This window comes from Dendropsophus ebraccatus, chromosome 8 (assembly GCF_027789765.1).
Source record: "Dendropsophus ebraccatus isolate aDenEbr1 chromosome 8, aDenEbr1.pat, whole genome shotgun sequence".
In the NCBI taxonomy this organism is placed as follows: Eukaryota; Metazoa; Chordata; class Amphibia; order Anura; family Hylidae; genus Dendropsophus; species Dendropsophus ebraccatus.
In genome coordinates this window covers 79,492,173-79,504,581 of record NC_091461.1, presented here as the reverse complement: position 1 = coordinate 79,504,581, position 12,409 = coordinate 79,492,173, and positions in this window count along the sequence as shown.

The window sequence follows — 12,409 nt, the reverse complement described above, 5'->3', positions numbered from 1 at the left end:
ACTGAAGAGACATCACACAAGTGTTTCAACCCATTCAAACAGTTGATCAGGGGGTATTCCAGGAGTTGGACCCTGCCAATCTAATGGTGATGGCCTATCAAGAAGTGAGTCCTATGATTTTTCTAGGGCAGATACCCTCTCTTGATTTCTTCTGAATTTCAAATATTTCTTGATATTTTAGGAACTTTTCTACACTTCAGAAAGAAGCAAGTGGTACTTAATATGAGTTGAGATATGCATCTTTTGGGCTTTAACAGTAACCCTATTTAGGCAAGTGCTGAATATAAGTAGCTTCAAATAAAGCTTCAATGAGCTGCTGTTGGTTATCGGACAACAGGTTTACTACACGTTCATCTGGCTCAACTCAGTGTGTTGCACAGGGTCTTACTACCTCTGGCTTAGAGAGCTTTGAAACATAGAAGGTTACTATCAAATAGAGTTCTAGGCTAAGCTTTTAGGCAGATATATGAATTCTTTTGAGATAGGTTTAGTATATGAATAGAATATTTTGCAATGGAAATTCCCAAGGCGGTGGGATTATTACTTTGATTATTTTATTTTTTTGCCTTTATATTAGTTTTTATTATTGAGTTTATTTGTGCATGTGTTGCTATAATATATTCTATTTTAGAGTGCCTTGCCCTCTGTTTTCCCTTTTTCTGTTTCTCTTATGAGTAAGTAGTGATTTGCTGATAAATATATGCACTTTTTAAAAGACAATGATCAGATTCTAAATTTCTCTCCACAGAATCTAGAAAAACCTTTACTCTTGGAACGCTTTGTTATGTCAAGCTTGTGTAGATACACATGTTACTGTGTGCTCTTGCTAACTCAGATGTATAATATTTATAAATTCTATTGTACAAATAATTCTGTTGGAGTGAATGGCATGACTCCAATATGTCATTTATGACCTTGAAATTATGACCTTGAACAGTAAACCATTTTGTAGACATATTCTAGCTGTATATATTAAAAAATAAAAAGCTTTGGGCTTCATGTACTGTATGAAACATGGTGCATACAAAAATTGATGTAGTTGTCTGTGGTATCCAACCACTTTTCATCTTCCCATTATTCTAGACTTGATATGATTGGTTGTTACAGGCAAACATACTGTTATGGGCTTACAGTATACCTGGCAAATAGACAAACCATGGTATAACTTTTGCAAGAGGTGCATGACTTCTGTCTTGAGGTTTTTGGTTTTTTTTTAATACCCATACCATGCACTCTCTCCTCAGGCCCAACAATAGGCATAACACATTGTACTAGATTTCCCTGGAGTGTTTCTTTAAAGTAGAAGTCTGGCAAAAAATTTTAAGTATAATAAGTATTGTATTGCCCCCCAAAAGTTATGCAAATCACCAATATACACTTATTACGGAAAATGCTTATAAAGGATTATGGCAGGGGGACACTGAGGAACACAGGGCTCTGGAGCGACACTGAGCATCCCCCTGCCATCATCCTCTCCAGCAGCCACAGCCCGCACAGCTCTGGGAGTCGGGTCGTGACATCACCATGTTATCCAGGAAGTGAAGCCTTGATGCAGTAGTAAGTGAAGGGAAAAAAGCACTTTATAAGCATTTTCTGTAATAAGTGTATATTGGTGATTTGTATAACTTTTGGGGGGCAATACAATACTTTAATAAAAAAAAAAAAAATCTGGATTTTTCCTTTAAATGTCTATATCTCATACAATATTTTGTATGAGATATAGACATAACTTACTGTGTTTGGGTAAATGTAAGGTATTAAAGTGTAATATTTTTATATACATACAGTATGGCACTGGCTGAAAAAGAGAACTCTCCCTGTAGTCTAGAACAAATGTTTCAAACTTGTGGTACTCCGGCTGTCGCAAAACTACAATTCCCATCATGCACAGAAAGCTAAAGATAAAGCTTCGTCTGTCCAGGTATGATGTGAAATGGAAGGCTGAAAGTTTGACATCCTTGGCCTAAAACATTTGAAGATGTCCTTAAAGTGACACTGTCACCCCCTTTTTGCACTATGACTGCTCTACACATGTGTAAAGGGTAAATTTAGTTTTCATACCTCATTTTATATCATACGTCATGATGCTTGTTTTAGTAAAAAGTAACCTTTTATCATCTGTAATTGGGATGCCTAGACGGGGCTTCACGGCCAAAGCGCCACTTAGCCACGCCCCCAGCGCCACTTAGCCACGCCCTCCACAACGTCATCGCCGCATAGCAGTCATTGGAAGGGCTGGCCTAAAGGTCTAGGCCCCACCCCCACTAGATTAGCCCACACCAATGGCCACTGAGGGGGCGTGGCTAAGTGGCACTTCGGCCGTGAAGCCTTGCCCAGGTATCTCAATCCCAGATGATAAAATATCACTTTTTACTGAAACAGGATTCATGATGTATGATATATCAGAAGTATCAAAGTAAGGTAACTGTTCTCCAGAGAAGCCAAACCAAGGAGTGCTATCAGTTTTCGCAGAAAAAAGCCCTGGTCTGAGCATCAGAATATGGAAACTGTTCTCCAGAGAAGCCAAATCAAGGAGTAATATCAGTGTTCTGGGTGACGGGGGGCGAGTAGGTCCATCTCCCCTCCGAGAAGTGAGTAGAATTATATGCAATATTTCATGTTTTAGAGTCGGTATTAAGAAAAAGAGATCGCTCCCCATCTTTCTGGCTTTTTATTGCTTTTTTCTCTACATATCCATACCGGAGACTTTTCCGAGGATCCGCAGGGTGTAGTGATCCCTGCTGAACTGACTACCAGCTAATACTGGGCGTTGTTATGTAGTGAGTGGTGGAGTTCTGCCACTCACCAAGTGTAAGTGTCTTAGTTTTTGTTTTTTAAGTGTATCCCCAAATTTTTTTTCTGTTTTATCATTTAATCCCAGATGATAAAAGTTGACTTTTTACTGAAACAAGCACCATGACGTATGATATAAAATGAGGTATGAAAACGGCTAAATTTACCCTTTACACCTGTGTAGAAAAGTCAGAATGTAAAAAGAGGATGACAGTGTCAATGAAAACTTATCTCAGAGTGCTATTATAAAGGTACAATCACATTTTGCAGTTATCTTGCCTCTTCTTTCATAATTCTGGCAAAATTGTAGTAAAAACCATGTATTAAACTTTAGCATGTGAATATAACCTAAAGGTCCATGTACCATAAAGCCATAAAACCATAAAGGTCTAGGTAGGGATACTTTTATTTTTTCTACTGGAGGAAATGAGGGGGTCGCCCATAAATGCCATTAGAGAAATTTAAACTGCTGCCGTCTGTGTTTTTAGACTTGGGCCTCATACACTTGCTACTGCTATGAGAATATATTTCCTTCTGGGTGCCTTTTAACTTTTCAGAAGAAGGCTACATTACATAGGTATTCTTCTTGACAAACAATGCTACTAAAGGGAAAACATGGTACCTCGCAGTATTGTAAAAAAAAAAAAAAAAAAAAAAAAACATTTACACAATGACAAAAAAGTTATTGCAAGAGTTAAACTGTTGGTAAAGGTTTCCAATCAGATTTTCTACCTTTATATTCACTGTCAGTGTTTTCCCATATTACATCTTATGTAGTAGACACTAGTTTGACATAACATTACCATTCAGTTATAATGCCTTTATTGTAATCTTTCTTTCTTTGATAGTTGCATTTGTTGAAGCCTTTGTACTTGGTGTTGTAGACCCGATCCTAATTTTACAAGAACATACACTGTAATGGTACTGAGCGTTCAATTGCTGTTCTTCCTTTGATACTCTAAATTCACATTGCCAGCTCATTCTGCTAAAGTCAATAGGTTCCTCCAAGATTTTTAAAAACTATATGGGAACTTTTAGCCAAAATTACATTTTAGTAGTTAAGTCTTTTGTAACATCTACATAATATTATTCCTATGATGTCACAGTGCTGCTGGAGATTAGAATTACATTGTTATACCATTAGGTCCTATTTTGTACATTAGCACATGTAATGTTCTGCAGCTAAACTGTCCACTAGGGATGGTCCGAACTCTCCGAGGTTCAGGTTCATATGAACCCGAACGCTTTGCATCAGATTCCCGCTGTCTGGCCACTCCATGGAGCGGGTGGATACAGCGGGAGGACCGCCTGAAAAACTGGGATACAGCCTATGGCTATGGCTGTATCCCAGTTTTCCAGGCGGTCCTACTGCTGGATCCGCCTGCTGCACGGAGCATTACCAAGAGTTCGGATTCGTACGAACCTGACCCGAACTCGGTTCGGACCATCCCTACTGTCCACAGTCATATGAGCATCACGACTGTTTATAATGGAAGTGATAAGGCTCTGATAAATCTATTATATAATGATCGAAACAGCAACAGATTCCATTGACATATAATGAAGTCAGTCAGGGTTCCTGGGGTAATCGCCAGTGTAGGATCTAAGGACAGATATAAACACAGCCTTGGACTATGCTTCCACTACATTTAGCAGGAAAAGGCGTCTGTCTATTGATAATGACGGAAGTAAATAATGATCATGATTCCCCTTTCCCCGCTAAATAATGGCACGTTCCCATAGTGGGAACATAGCCTAAAAGTAAAAAATTCTAAAAGTGACGAAAGCAACCATCTATATCAATCAGGGACTCTTAGACCTAACAAAAAATAATGTTTTATATATCAATGCTTTTCTAGAAAAATACATCTTACCCATCAACCAAAGAAAATAGGCTGAATTCTATACACTATTAAAGGGGTTATCCAGAGCTACAAAAACATGGCCACTTTCCCCCTACTGTTGTCCCCAGTTTGGGTTGGGTTTTGAAACTCAGTTCCATTGAAGTAAATGGAGCTTAATTGCAAACCACATCTGAACTGGAGACAACAGTAGGGGGAAAAGTGGCCATATTTTTGTAGAGCTGGATAACCCCTTTAACAATTTGGGCTGATTTGGTAATTTCATAGTTAAAGGGATAGTGAAAAAAGACATAAAATGATACTTGCCTACCTCCGTTCCCCTGCAGCTTTCACTGCAGCTCCATTGGCAGGACATCACTGTGGCCAGTGCACCACCAATTCATCAATGACTCTTCTTCATTTCACAAAAACACACCTTATGTTCTCAACCAGGTGTTTATAACACAGGCTTAGGGAGTCTTTCTTATTTTTATGTGTATCACCAGAGAGTCACATATATAGTCACATATATGTTTTGAAGCCTTTTAATTATAGGATGTTTTCAGTGATAGCCTCTTGTGCAGCCTAGAAGCAGAAGGGTGGGGGATGGGCTAAATCTTAATAATGCTAGCTTACAACCAGCCTAACTCTGACGTTTCTCATAAACTCTCAGTCCTTCCATATATTTGCTTAAACCATTAAATAGGTTGTTTGATTTCTGAAACACTGTCTTTGTTTCTGGTTACTGATCTCTGTTGCTCAGGTGCCCCCTTTGCCTCGTCACATCACATGATTCATCTTGCATTAGAAGGAAGTTATGGTGACATTTTTATCCAAAGGAATGTAATGTCCATGGGCCCTAGTAAAGACAGGAGCCCAAGCTATTGCTTGGACAAAGAGTCACAGAAAATAAAGATTAACAAAAAAAAACACAGACTTTTTAATAAAAATCTAGCATAGAAATGCAGATTTGGGTAAAATGATTTTTTTCTAATCACTTATTAGTTTATATGTTTGCAGTTTCTTTTTAAGATTTTCATTTAGATATGTACTGGGTTTGCACAAGCGTTTTCAGTAAATTTATTTTATTTTACTGGGTTCATTTTCCTTTACATAGTGAAGCAAATGCCATGGTATGTAGCTGTGTGTAAGCAAATATGCTTCCAATGTATCATCATATTACTCATTCCTGTGCAGTAGCAGTGTCCAGTGTTATGGATTGTATAGTTTTGTACATACAAGATTCAGAGTTTTTAATTTGCTATATTTATTGATTTTGATTTTTTTTTTTAAATCTTAACCATGTAAAAAGCTTGTTTTCCTTTTTTAAGAAAAAAAAGAAAAAATTCATATGAATAACTGTTGTCTGTAATAATATTGATGATATAGTTATGCTTGTATAATTGCTATCAGAAATGGATATCTCATCTCTGGAACAATTTTCAATCATCCCAAATAAAGATTTAGTAAGGTGTTGCGCTATGTACTTGTGATTCTTTATCTGTCTAGTGAATACAGAAGTCTGTAAGAGGCTTTTGTATATCTGAAGCCAACTATATGCATTAGTTTAATGTTGGTTAAGCCCACTAAAATCACTGGGACCAGCTGACCCTCTAGTGTGCCATCTGACTCCCACCCCCGCTTTCCGACAGATGACATCAGGGAAGAGAAGGATCAGGAAGATGGGTTTCAACATGCCTAATTTTTTCAGGGAAGATACACTGTCACCAGAGGTGTCTGGTGAGTCTGAATAAAAACTGGTATACCAGATGTAGTCACTAGCTACATGAGTATAGGAGCTATAGGAGTAAACGGGGTCCATGCCAGTTTGTGTATAAATATCCATGCATTGGATGGCAGAATTGTAGTGTGAATGCACTAAGAAAGCAGGTTCAGGGGCCTGGAGGTAAAATCTTCTCCTTTGGCTTGCACTTTACAGAAACTTTAATGGCAGGTGAAGCTCAAAGGCGATGTCCGGAGGCTGACTGAGAATACTTTGCTTCCCAAGCTATTTGCTTGTTTTTTGTCTGTGGCACTAATGCTGCACACTAAATACTGTACACAGGATACTAAGAAAACTTAAGCTACGTAGCTTACTGACTAGCAGGAGCTCAGCTAGGAAATGTGCTCTGGATAAAGCCAGGCTCAGGATAGTTTGGGGTTTAACCTAACTGTGGGTACCCCTAATCAAAACTCTGCTCGCAAAAACCAGTAACCAAATATTGCTTAACAATAACTTTAATATAAAATAAAGAAAAACTCTTTCTTTTTATGTGTGGGGGTAGGCCACAGCTTTTATTAAACAACTATATAAATATATAAACTAGCAAGCGATAGGAGGACCTTGCCATCACCAGAAGTGCATACCTAAGCAGAGGTCATCGAATGCCAGTCACTAGTCCAGCGTGGCATGTCCAGGTTGGTCAGACTACGGCGCATCGTGGCTGAAGATACTCCGAGTGGCATGGTCCTCCAGAAGGCGCCAAAAAAAAACCCACATGAATTTTGAAACAATATATGAAACAATAACAAGAAAATGAGGGTGGATGGGGCACTTCCTTCTTGATCTTGCGTGGTCCTACTAACATGGATCCGCCCCCAAGCTGGTTATATAGTATTTGCCTAACTAGTGACCCGCCCCTTAACTAGCCCGCCCACCTATGTGACTCGGCTCTCGGAGCCAACGTGCTTTCCTAACCTCTTAAAGTAACAGGCTCCCCAGTCAGAGATGCTTGCAGCCTATACCAGCCTGCTCAACTGATCAACACATCTTACTTTCTTACTCAGAAATGTTAACCCTTGCACTAAAATATACCTAAGTGTATGCTATTAAGCAATGTTTAGCAGTGTGACAAGTAAAATAAAACATCAAAAGTATAATACTAAAATGCAATTTTATTAGCAATGTAGCAACTTTTAGACTTAGATATGGGTACTGAGACACTAAACCATGCTATTAGGGTTACACAGAAAGATTATCTGACAGATTATCTGCCAAAGATTTGAAGCCAAAGCCAGAAACAGACTATAAACAGAGATCAGGTCATAAAGGAAAGCCTGAGATTTTTGCTTTTTTTAAATCCATTCCTGGCTTTGCCTTCAAATCTTTGGCAGATAATCTGTCAGATAATCTTTGTGTGTAACTAGACACCCTGGGCTATTTACAACAGGCACCTGCCTATGGCAGATCCTTGTGATTATCTCTTCTTTTACTTTACTAGTTTTAAAGTATTCAGACTTCCTGTCTGGCTTTGGTTTAACCCTCTGTCAGCTTATGTTGTGTTTTGTGACCTTCTAGCTTTTGTACCATGAACCATACCAATTACCTCTCTCACTGCTGATTCGACATATACATGACCTCCATGTTCTAAACTAGCTAGCCAACTTGACCACCTTTCGTCGAGTTCTTTGGGCAGGGCAGATTAAGGTTTCATAACCCACTATATGTCATTACGATGACCATCTCATTTCATCTATTTTTTTCTTTTGGGGGGGGGGGGTATGCTGTATTATTGGGAAAACTACTGGAACACACAGCACTGGAGAGGTTTGCTGAATTTTGCTGAAAAGTATGGATTCATCCAAAACGAACCTTTTCGACCGCATTAAAACTGATAATCTGCTACGACTCCGGTTATTGTCATTTTGTATCAGTCTGCACACTCGCAGTGGAATCTTCATTCCGCTGCAAGAATGCATAGCCTTGTCCCTCTTAAACCGCTGTGGTTTGGTGAATACTTAAACTATACGTGCTCCGGCCTGCTCTGTGCCTCCCTTCTCCCTGACATCCCGCTCAGCCAATCAGTGGATGAGGCGGGACAGTGCACCGATTGGCTAAAAGAGATGTCAGGGAGCCACAGAAGCAGGCTGGAGTGCAGACAGGTAAAGTATTAAATGTGCCCAATCAGTTTAAGGGGATGAAGCTTTACATACTCGCAGCAGTATGAAAATTCCACTGCGAGTATATAAACCCATACAAGATTAAAGTATCGGGAAACTGTGGAACTCGCAGCGTGAAATACACTCCGATCCGGTATGTGTGAACCCACCCTTACAAAGTTTTGTTGTGGGAAGCACCAGTGGGATTTACTCTGGAAAAAGTGTTAAATCACAGAGTGTAAAAATGTCAATCCTCAGCCATCAACTTTGACATCCCATGACACATCACAACATTGGTCAGCAGCAGTCTGAGCTGCTATCAGTATATACAGTGAGTACAGTTACTAATACCAAGCTCGATTGGTGCACACCAATGTAGATCAAATAGCTTTATTAAAAAGGCTAAACCATTTAAAAAAAACTGAAAAACGTCCAAGAAAACCAGCAGCATCCTTACAATACAGGATGTGCGTCCGAACTGCTGTGGAGTTTCAATAAACTCCCAAAGTATACCGGGACCCAAGTTAGTTATCTATATACAGATACATACGAAATAATACAAGCATAAGTATATAATAAAAATAATGTAGCAAAATACGACCTTAGACCTTTGAGCCCCAAACAACGTGGGGGGGGAGGGATTAATGATGCCCCACATGTTGAGCTGCCACTTCGCAGTTTTAATGGATGTTTTAAGTGTTTTTTTTATCGCTTAGCCCTTTCAATAAAGCTGTTTGATCTACATTGGTGTGCACAGTCTATAAATGCTCAAGCTTTTCTCTTTTTGTTGGTGGGTCACTGGTGCACAATGACACTTATTCTGCTGCCAGGCACGATTTTAAGACAGACCACCTGATGTAACCTGACAGGTGCTTTAAAGGCTTAACGTCACCCAGGAGAGCAGTGGACATTGGTGTATTACTGGCATACAATGACACTAAGGGTGCTATTACATGGAGCGATTTTTAACGATTAACAACTAACGATAAACGATCGCAAACGAGATTGTTTATCGTTGACCTGAAATTGTTCACCATATTACACAGAACGATAATAGTTAGTTACGATCAGTACAATTACACTGAACGATTAGTAAACAAATGCGGAACTTTAGCGAACGAATGTGGAAATACAGCTAAGGATTAACGCTAATTTTAGGTTCAGATCTAAATCAATGATCAACGACATACGAACGATTTTTTGATCGTTGCCTGCAATTACACAGAACAATTATCATTTAAATTTGAACGATTTAACAATTTTTCGCACGATAATCGTCCTGTGTAATAGGGCCCTTATTCTTCTGCTAGACACAGTTTTAGGACAGGCCAGCTTAGGTAACCTGACAGGTGCTTCACAGGGTTGACTTCACCCAGGAGAACTATGGACAACAGGAGATCACTGACTTACAATGATAATTATTATTGTACACAGAGTTTTGTTAAGGGTGCGTTCACACCTACAGGATCTGCAGCAGATCTGCAGCAGATTTGATGCTGTGTTCAGTTATTTAAATGAAATCTGCTGCAGAAAATCAGCTGCAGATCCTGTAGGTGTGAACGCACCATAAAGGACTAAAGATGTAACCTGACAGATGATTCACAGAATTAAAATCACCCAGCAGCTGTGGATCAATGTAGTCTGTACTTTAAAGTGGAAGTGGTAATGAAGTAGTACCTAAGTTTTGCCACTAGATGTCGCTAGTATGTATATTGTATACCTAAGTATTGCACAGCTGTAGGTAACCAAAGGGTTATTGTTTTGAGTATTATATTTATTCTCCTTCTAAAGTTCTGGCAGAGCACAGTTCTATATTGGATTGGGACTTTCTCAATATCCTCCTCTCTGCTTCTCTGCACCTCTTCTACCTCTCAGCACGAAACTCAGTCAGCACGACTGTACCTCTCTTTAAGCTCTCAGCGCAGGTCGTGTCACTAAAGATTAAAGTATATTATAAAGTCAAGATCCTACTGTATTTCCCTGTATTAAGCCTTCCTGCAGTAAAGAACAGTTTATTTTAACTGGACTCAGTGGTTATTCGCGAAGCACCTACACAGCTATTGCACCTTTCTTGGGTCATCTCCCCTTTCTGTGGGTGTCGGTACCAATAGTCCGGGTGGGTCATAACACCACCGTGATAAGCGCACAAGGGACCCACAAACAACCTGTCAGGTTACTGACCAAAGGGGAATGGGTAAAGCCAGCCTACCATTAAAAAAAGCAGGTGTGCCACCATACCTGTGTGCCCAACTGGCTCTGGCGTGTCATGACAACCTAACATCTGGCTGAGTGATCCCCTGACCAAGCACTACTGTAGTGGTGCCACACTTTATTATCTGGAAAGTGACTGGACGTGCCACCGCATCAGTGGCTTTCAACACCACATACTGACACACAAAGTGACAGGACAGGAGCAATTACACTACCACACAGTTCACATTACTACTTTCCTTACACTTTTCTCTTTCTGTCCCTGATGCTTATCAACCTTTTATCTACCTTCCTCTCCCTTTCCTCTCGCTATCTAATGTGTGTATATTCCTGTATAAATAGTGAAGAAGGAAGTATGCCATTGCGGGTGGGGGGGGGGGGCAGCTGCAGCCGATTGTCCGGCTGCAGGAATTATGGATAATCCTTTACTCCAGGGATTTTACTGTTGTAGAATGTAGAATGTTCAGCCACTATCTTGGACCAGGTTCATAAGAACTTTGAGAGGTACAGTTGGCTCATTTCTATACAGCACACACTCCCATAAACTCCAATCACCCAACGGAGGCCAGAAAAGTGTCATTTTAGTCAGTTGGTTTCTAATGGGATTTTAACATTCCTGATGGATGGATGAAATAGACCTATGCACTATTTCATAGAGCTATTTCATAGTGTTTTAACTTAGGAGACTATGTCATCCATCAAAGCTGTACAGCGGAGGTATCCATTAGGGAGTCACCTGATGTTTTCTAAAACCTGTTTTAAAACATTTTTGTAGTCCAACTAGACTTGAACATGTCCGCTCTGCTCCCTGTCCACCTCTGCCCCCTCTCTGCTCCCCGTCCACCTCCGCCGCCTCTCTGCTCCCCGTTCCGCTCATTTCCTCTGCTACACGCCTCCTGCTCCCTCAGCCTGTCCGATCCGCTCCCCGTCCGCCCCGCCGCCATATGCCTGCCTGGAGGTGTGCCGCTCTACTCCCCGTCCGCCCTGTGGCCATATGCCTGCCGGGAGATGTGCCGCTCTGCTCCCCCGTCCTCCTCCGCCACCCAACATAGAGTCGGGAGACTCCTCGATTGTTCATTCCATCCCTGAAAGGGGTCAGTGATTTGATCAAATCCCTAAGGAACTTATGGAACAGCGTGTTTATTTCATTATTTCTCTGAATTTGATAAAATCCCTAGTGATTTGATCAAATCCCTGGATTCTATCATTTCACTGCAACAAATATATATATATATATATATATATATATAGATAGATAGATAGATAGATAGATAGATAGATATAGATAGATATACTGTATATATAGTCATGTTCCTTTTTTAAACCACAGAAATCTATTTTAAAAGAAGCCAAGTTTAAGACCCAGATTTTTCAAAGTGTGTACAATAGAAACGGTGGTTGGTTGCTGTGACCAGTTTACAACAGTTTCTTTTTTCTACCAGTTTTCAAATCTTTCCTTTTTACACACTTTGATAAATATGGGCTTATGTCTTTGCTTGGTACTTATATGATATCCATTCCTAGGTTTGATTTTTTATTTTTTTTAAAGGAACAGAATTAAAACCTGAGATTTGAATGTTTGAATGTGTACAGTTGTCCAGCAGGGGGCAGACTCATCCCTATAATCCAGTATTTCTAAATACTTTTTTTTCTATGGGCTGTTAAGGGAGCTACCTTAGGTTAGA